The sequence below is a fragment of the Poecilia reticulata genome, chromosome 1 (assembly GCF_904066995.2).
Source record: "Poecilia reticulata chromosome 1, P_reticulata-male-v2, whole genome shotgun sequence".
NCBI classification, from domain to species: domain Eukaryota; kingdom Metazoa; phylum Chordata; class Actinopteri; order Cyprinodontiformes; family Poeciliidae; genus Poecilia; species Poecilia reticulata.
The window spans coordinates 29,519,348-29,528,056 of record NC_088830.1 but is presented as its reverse complement, the minus strand read 5'-3'; positions in this window follow the sequence as shown (position 1 = coordinate 29,528,056).

The window sequence follows — 8,709 nt, the reverse complement described above, 5'->3', positions numbered from 1 at the left end:
CATAAAGCGGAAATATTTAATTGTTTCTTGTGCGGCCCAGTGCCAATTGGTCCATGGACTGGTACCCGGGGGTTGGGAACCACTGGCCTAGACATCATCAAACGTCATCAGGCAACGTAGGGTAGGCAACTATGCCAACGTTGCCTGTAGGGATTTTTTATGTCCAGCAGGTGTCAGTATTCAGTGACACAGTATCAGCACGGTATCAACACAGTTTTTGCTATGGGTCGAAATGCGACATGATGCCTCATCTACCCATCACTAGAAAAAAGGAGTACAGTTCTAGCAAAAACTCAGAAATTTTAAGAATAATCGCAAATATTTTCTCATCAAAACAGAAGTTTCTGAGATCTAAAAGTTGAAAATTAATGTAGAAAATTAAAAGAAATTTTTTTTTTGATTATTCTCAAATTTTCAGATATTTTTCTAGCAAACTTTTGCTAGAAAAACATTTCAGTTGTGTAGCTGATATATACTGGACATTCTGTAACTGCAGAGAAAGATTACACTGAGCATGCTCCAACTGGACCGTTCAGCTACACAGCAAAGCAGTGGTCCCCAAAGTCGGTCCTGGAGGGCCGGCATCCTGCATCTTTTAGTTCTCTCCCTGGTGGTAGTAACAACGTTTTCAGCATGTCAATGTTCTTCTTAGACCTTCTAATGAGCCATCATTTGATCCAGGTGCGCTAAACCAGGGAGAGACCTAAAACATGCAGGATGCCGACCCTCGAGGACAGACTTTGGGGACCACTGTTGTTATGGGAACTTACCAAAGACGTTCAGCCACTATTTCTTGCTGACAGAACTGGAAGCCCTTCGATGGGCTGTGTTCTGATAAGTTCTGGATCTCCTTTTCAGAGAAATGGATCTTTAGAGCCGTGCCCAGACCCTGAAGCAACATGCAACAGAAAGCTGATTAAGTTGGCACTAAAGGAAAACTTTTTACACTGAATAGACAAAAAAAATTGAGATATCATCAAGTCAACTGTTTCTACAACCTGACCTCCAGAAAACTTAAATTAAAAGATGCTCCAAACACATGAACCGATATTTCTATTCACAGCAGAACATAAACAGCATAATACATGTTTCAACTGAAAAACTTTATAATACTTTAGAATATGGCTGTCATATCCGCAGACCGGTGTGCTGCTTGTTGGATGTCTGCTCCCTCCTCCTCCTCATTCTCCTCCTCTTCCTCGTCTTTCTCGTCCTCTTCAGAGTGTGCCGGGCAGGTGGAGCTTCAAGGTGACATGCATTTCCCTCACTCTAACCTTCGATCTCCTCCTTCCTCGTAGGTTCTCAGTGCTCACCTTCCATGCTGATTCTCCGGTCAGTGGATGTCCTCCCTCGGCATCTCTCTCTTGTCCTCCTCGCTGCTCCCATTCAGAACATCTGTAGCTCACCTCCAGTGAGTCCTCACCTGCCTGTCCACCCTCCAACTGTCCATCTCCTCTGGCCGAGGAACCTAGAAAAAAAGACAAATTACTACTCACATAGTCCACCAGCAAGCAGCCAACCCCCGGAACTGTGGATGCTCCGTTTGTCTTCCCCGCTTCATATTTTAAGACCCAGACTCCTTCCTACACCTAACCAGTTATTTTTATCATGCCCATTAATCATCTCCCTGTCTTCCAGTGAGGATCTGGGCCAGACTTGATGTTGATGTTGACCTCCTGCAGAAACTTTTTTTCTGTTGAATAAAACAGAAAACGTGCTGTTATCCGTAGTTGTTGCGTGCTTACAGCAGAGTCATCATGACAAGGGCTGGATGATAAAACAATTTCTCCAGGTCCTCTGGCTTCCTCCCACAGTCTAAAAATCTAAAGTCTAAAGGTTGACTTTTTTGGTATTAAAACACATTTATTTAATTGGTCGGATGAAATATGCTAATTTTTTGAGACAGGGATTTTGGGTTTTCATGAGCTGTATGCCAAAATCATCAGTATGAAAACAATAAAAGACCTGAAATATTTCAGTTGGTGTGCAATGAATCTAAAATATATAACAGTTAAATTTTTATCACAATATGCAAATTTTTTGAGAAGGACCTGTAAGCAGTTCAAATCCTAAAGAGAAATCTAAAAACAATAAAACAAAATAAGAAGAACAAGAAACCACACAAACGAACAAGATGTCCAACCTGCAGATATGCAAAGTTCCAATGAGGATGACTACTACGTATGGACTGCAGTAAGACCAGCTGATTCAACTCTAAATGCAGTGGCTGAGTTAGACCTAAAGATCTAACTGAGCCAAATGAGGTCTTGGAGGAATGAGTGTAGGAGGTACATCCTCAAGAAGAGGAAGTTGATTCAGATGCTGCTGAATCTAATGATGGTCAAAGAGAAGAAGGAGCACCTGGAGAACGCCCAAGAAGGAGGAGGTAGCCCAGGAGAATCTACATTTATGACCGGTTGTGTCACCTGACCTTTAAAGTCCTCAAGATCTGCTCCTCCAGAATATAGAGACTCTCGGACAACAACCCAAACTATTGAAGTCGATCCACATCCATGTATCTTTTTATGGAAGCACTTTAAAAGAAAGCAGTTCATGTTCATACTCATTTCCTTAGTTTAACAGGCTAGTTTTTATTGCAGTTTAATCTAGTAAAGATTATAATCCATTGAGATTTGTGTTAATTCTGTCAGTGGTGAGAACAGATTTATGTTTATATGGACAGAGTTTAGACATTTATTTAGACATGTATAAACACCATAGAGAGTAATTATATGAGAATAAAAGTTAGTTCAAACAAGTTGTTAAATTAAGAAACTTTATGGCATGTTATTGAAATGTGTGACAAATCTGGGAATGTTGGGTAATTTTCTTGTTCTTTGGTGAAGATTTTGTGGGGCCCATCAATATTTCTATGGACTATCAGCCCTTTAGTACTAATGGACTGTAGACAGTTCTGTAAGACACACATGCAGTATGGAAGATAAGAAGCAAGATGACAACAATTCATAAAGATGACACAAACTTTGCAATATTGTAATATTTGTTAATATACTGACCTGTTAAAATATATTTAATCCTAGTTCTTGTGGATATTGTTGTTCTGTGTTGCTAAAAATCTTTAAATGTTATTAGGCAACCTTTTTTTACTTTGTGGGTAATGTATTTGGACCAACTGATCGGTGGGTTGATGCAAAGACTTTATGGAACTTGATGAGCACACCAAGTTCCTCTTATTGTTCACAGCTATGCCAAGATGTACTATGGTTCCATACAACGCAGAACCAAAATGATCGAATCCGATAATCTGAGGTGGGACGCTGAGTTTAATTTGGGCGAGGTCAGTAAAAGTTATTACAGATTAGCTGAAAAACTCAACAACAGACAAACTGATCCATTTACGCTGCTGATGCAGCAGAACTTATAGAGTTAATACCAGCATCTATTTTTGCAAAAAAATAAGCATTCAATTACCAGCAGTGAGGAGAATTGGATTTTTATGCATCAGTCTAGAAAGAAAGCTGATCTATTCTTTGGTGCCACCAAAATTATTTGTTGGCAAACATTTCATATTGGGTCAAATATAATTTGATATCAGAAATGCATCCATTGCAACTAGATGATTATTGATTATTGATCATGAACTAATTTGCCCTTCAACTTGTTGCTCGCATCAGACAGCAACCACAATAACAAGAAAAGAGCTCCTGCCTTTAGGCCCGACTCGTTCTTGTTTCGGTTCTCTCAGAACCAACCTGGGTGTCTGTGGACATGCGGCTCCCACACTCACTACTCTGCTTAACCTGTTGATGAGTCAGGAAGTGCTGATCCTCTCTTATTGCTTTTACAAATTAATCACAAACATAGAAACTTGGCTGATCAAACAACAAATGTACAAAATTAATCTTGAATGTCAAAGTAAAAACGTTTTGTCCAGTTGTTTTCTCTGTCCTATTGATTGCTTGTTTTTTCTTTTTAAAAAACCTTGTTGAAATAAATAAATCAAATCAAGCAAGACAAATCAAAGTATACAATCAATTCCATTTGTAGATCCAAGCCAGGCTGTAGACTCTTTATGTTTTGGGATACTGGGTCAGCACCTGCATGAAAAAGAATTTGGTTTTACTTGATTAGACCATGCTAATCATGGTGTTTATGATCGAGTACAAATAAAGTGAAAATAGAAAAAAATCTGAAAATATTTCAACAGAAACCACTTTACACATATATTCAAATCAAAATCAAATAAAATTTTATTTGTTTAGCACATTTCAGCAGCAAGGCATTTCATGGTGCTTTACATTATTAAACACAAAAACACAGAGTTGAGCATTGAATAAACAACCAAAAACATTAAAGTTCCCACTGAGTTGAAGTTCTACCCTTCAAATTGGCAAAAAAAACATGAGGGTGGGGGAGGACGACACACACACACCAGCCCCCACCCCTTTTAAAACAATGGGGTAAACAAACAGCCTAGCTGATGTATTCCATATCTTGTGCTGTTGTGTTTTGGCTAACATTACACTGCATTTATCAACTGTTGAGATGCATGGAAAACAGTTTTATTTTCTATATCACCTAAATAATTTGACTATGAACGTCAAAATATGCATCTGAATGATCCTCCATTCAACTTTTCTCATGAAGGTTGACACAAGACTGGCTCTGACGATTGAGGTTTGGGATGAAGATTGGAAGTATGATGACCTTCTCGGAAAGTGCGAGAAGTACCTAAGCCCTGGAACTCACACTTTCACGTGCAACGCAACTCCAGGAAGCTTTGAGATTAAATACACGCTGACCTGTGACCCGTATCTGACTGGAGAAAAGTGCAGCCAATATACACCATCTCCTTAGTGACAGGAGATTGGTGAGTTTTGGGAATGTAAGCATTTAATTTCATCACATAACATTAACTCACTAAATCTGGTAGAAACTCACAATTTATTCTTAATCGTTTAGTTTTGTTAAAGACCTAGCTAAATGTGTATTTATCATGCAATGAAAAAACATTCAAGATTCTGTGTAACATTTAATCACAAGAAATAACTATGCTTTAATATATGCAACCAGAAATTGTGTTTCCTTTAATAACAATAAAATTGGTGAAATTTCTACAAGTTGTTGACTTTGTATATTTTTGACAAATCTTGTATTAGTTGTATGAATTATGTCTTATATGTGTTACTATAAAGAGAGAGAGACGTAGTTACGTTACAGGACGTGTCACAAAACTATTTGGTCAAGACCTTCAGTATGCAGCAAAGCGGAGAACCAGGGGACATATTACAACCACACCCCAGTGGTTGTAACCTCAATTCACAGAATCACAGACCGGACATCTTTTTCCCCCCACAAGCAACCCAAACTCCAGTGACCCAACCTCTCCTTGTGGCAGATAAACCTCAATTAACTCAGTAAGCTTCATTCATTAGAACTCAGACGATCCTGATCAAGTTGCTCCAGGACAAGAATCACACACTACACTCATTGTTCTGTTCAAAATAAAGTTTATTTATCTGATTTGATGGTCTCCTGTATATGTTCTGCATGTCATCAAGCTAATAGCTGCCATTATGACAATGTGTTGTGATAACATTTTAATCAATACCTTACTCCTAAAATGGGTGGGCCTTTGTGCTCTGGTTAGAATGAAAGTACCAGCAACCCTAGTTTATGAAGGAGTTAACGATTTAGTAGGAATGCATGACAATAAAACAGGGCTTCATGGAAGCCTGGAGGATTATGGGTCAAATGAAGGAATATATCTGAATCTTACAGGTTAAGCAAGAGGAATTCCAGACGCATTTAAAGCACAACACAAAATTATTGTAGAATTTGAATCCATCTTACCTCGGGTTACAATTAGCAAAATGTTGAATGGATTAACTATGTTTATTATATCCAACAGAAAATGATACATTTTACTGCTGAAGGATTTATGTCCCCAGGAGAGCAACTCCTTGAAACGAGCAGAATGGCAAGACAAAACAGAAGTCTAGCCAATTGAATTTTGGCTAATGTGGGAGGATTTTGCCATATGTTCGCAAATCAATGCTGCACATATATTCCTATGCATACCCCACTAAAACACACATTTAAAATAGTAATGACCAGGCTTAGTAAACTGAAAGTGGAAGTAAAGATAATGCAGGACAGAACATGCATGGAGGTCCTGGAAAGCCTGGAGGCCATTCCATGACCTTCATGGAAAGGTCTCTACCTTGACCCAATCTTTTGTAATCAAGATAGGGTTAACTCTAGTAACAATACTAATTGTTCTCCTGCTTGTGTGTTGTGTGCTCCCTATCAAGAGAAGATGGATCTTGGGGGCTATATACAGATGGATGACCAAGCAAGGATAGTGGGCATCAGACTAATGCACATGGCCAGGGTCGCAACTACATATTATTCAGGTGGATGCGAAAACATAAATCGGCATAAATAAATTTCCAATATTGTAATATCTGTTAAATTACTTGCCATTACTTTTATGGACAGAATTTCTAGGCGCAGCCGAGGTGTTGAGGGGATCCGTTTTGGTGGCCTTAGGATCGCATCTCTGCTTTTTGCGGATGATGTGGTCCTGTTGGCTTCATCGGAATGTGATTTGCAGCTCTCACTGGAGCGGTTCGCGGCCAAGTGTGAAGCTGCCGGGGTGAGGCTCAGTGCCTCCAAATCCGAGGCCATGGTCTTGAGCCGGAAAAGGGTAGAGTGCCTTCTCCGGGTCAGGGGGGGTCGTCCTGCCTCAAGTGGAGGAGTTTAAGTATCTGGGGATCTTGTTCACGAATGAGGGAAGAAGGGAGCAGGAGGTCGACAGGCGGATTGGGGCAGCGTCTGCCGTGAAGCGGGCGCTGTACCGGTTCGTTGTGGTGAAGAGAGAGCTGAGTCAAAAAGCGAAGCTCTCGATTTACCGGTCGATCTACGTTCCCACCCTCATCTGTGGTCATGAGCTCTGGGTCATGACCGAAAGAACGAGATCACGGATACAAGCGGCTGAAATGGGTTTCCTCCGCAGGGTGGCTGAGCTCTCCCTTAGAGATAGGGCGAGAAGCTCGGTCATCCGGGAGGGACTCAGAGTAGAGCCGCTGCTCCTCCACGTCGAGAGGAGCCAGTTTAGGTGGCTCGGGCATCTGGTCAGAATGCCTCCTGGACGCCTCCCTGGTGAGGTGTTCCGGGCACGTCCCACCGGGAGGAGGCCTCGGGGAGGACCCAGGTCACGCTGGAGGGACTTTGTCTCTCGGCTGGCCTGGGTACGCCTTGGGATTCCTCTGGAGGAGCTGGAAGAAGTGGCTGGGGAGAGGGAAGTCGGGGCCTCCCTTCTGAAGCTGCTGCCCCCGCGACCCGACCCCGGATAAGCGGAAGAAAATGGATGGATGGATGGATGGATACTTGCCTTGTTAATTTACCTTTAATCCTAGTTCTTGTGGATATCTTTGTTCTCTATTGCTAAAAATCTTGTCGTGGGAAATATTATCTTAACAAGAGTCTTGACGAAAAGAATTAAGAAATGTATTAAAACCTGGCAAGAAATACAGACTAAGAGGAGTCTGTCAGGTCTGCTCTGCCTAACAGTGGATTCTGGCTTCCTTTTATAGATTCTGGTCAACAGATCATGATTGTTATGCACCAACTATTCTGTGGAGCCCAACTCAGATGGTTGTCTATTGTCAAGGAAAGGGGCTTGTTACTTAACGCGCATGAAATGCAGTCTCAGTTCTGGCCGGGGAAGTATCACCCAGATTGTCTCCTGGATCACAGACATTGCCGGCTGTTACGGCACCGTAAAAGTCTATAGGAGAGCAGCTTGACCAATCTCATGACAAGATCATGCAGACTCATGATCTCATCATTAGACACAATCTAATACATAAAAGGGGAGAAGAGCACATTATAAAATTTTCCATTACAATCTTAAAATGTTTTTAGGCAACTTTTTTTGTGGCAAAGGTTGTTGCACCCTAGAAGTATTTTATTTAAATTATTTCTTTTTTTAAGTTATGGACAAAAAACTATTTTATTCAATTATTTAATACATTTTATTTGTCTTATTAATTTTATTGTTTAAAACATCACGCCTAGTTATTTTTGTTCAAGCACAGAAGTTTTTCAAAGTTAAAGCTGCGTGCTATGTGATTTTTTCTGTAGCAGAAGTAGAGTCAGTTGTAAAGTTGTAACTAGAAGAAGAAACTATGTAACAGTTTTTCTGTGCACTAATGTCCGGCTGCTACACAGAGAACAATTCCAAGAAAGATACACACAGAGTGGGGAAAATCTAGTTGCTGAAACTAAAGAAGAACTCCTGTCTGTTTTATGAGTTCAACACAATAAATCGACTGGATGCCTTAAATACAGCTGGATGTTATAACCTTTTCACTTTCTGTAGCAAGTGGCATAAAGCTGCATTCATCACAGGATGAGTGACTGCAGGATCAAGTTATTTCCTATAGCAAGTCAACAGCACTCATTAAAATACTTAAAATACACTCATTAAAATACTTAAATAAATTTCAATTGCCATTACCTTGTTTCTATATGACTGAAGCTACGTTTAAGTTGCTTTTAATGCATTTTTCTGTCTTGCTGTTAAACCTTTCCTTCATTGCAGTTCCGGTAGAACTGCTTGTTCTGTTAGCATAGATACTTAATACATAACGTTGCCAAAATAAAAACCTGAAACATTACCTGCAGTTACAAGAAACAAAGTAACTACATTCAATTGACATTACACAATGTCCTGTATGAATC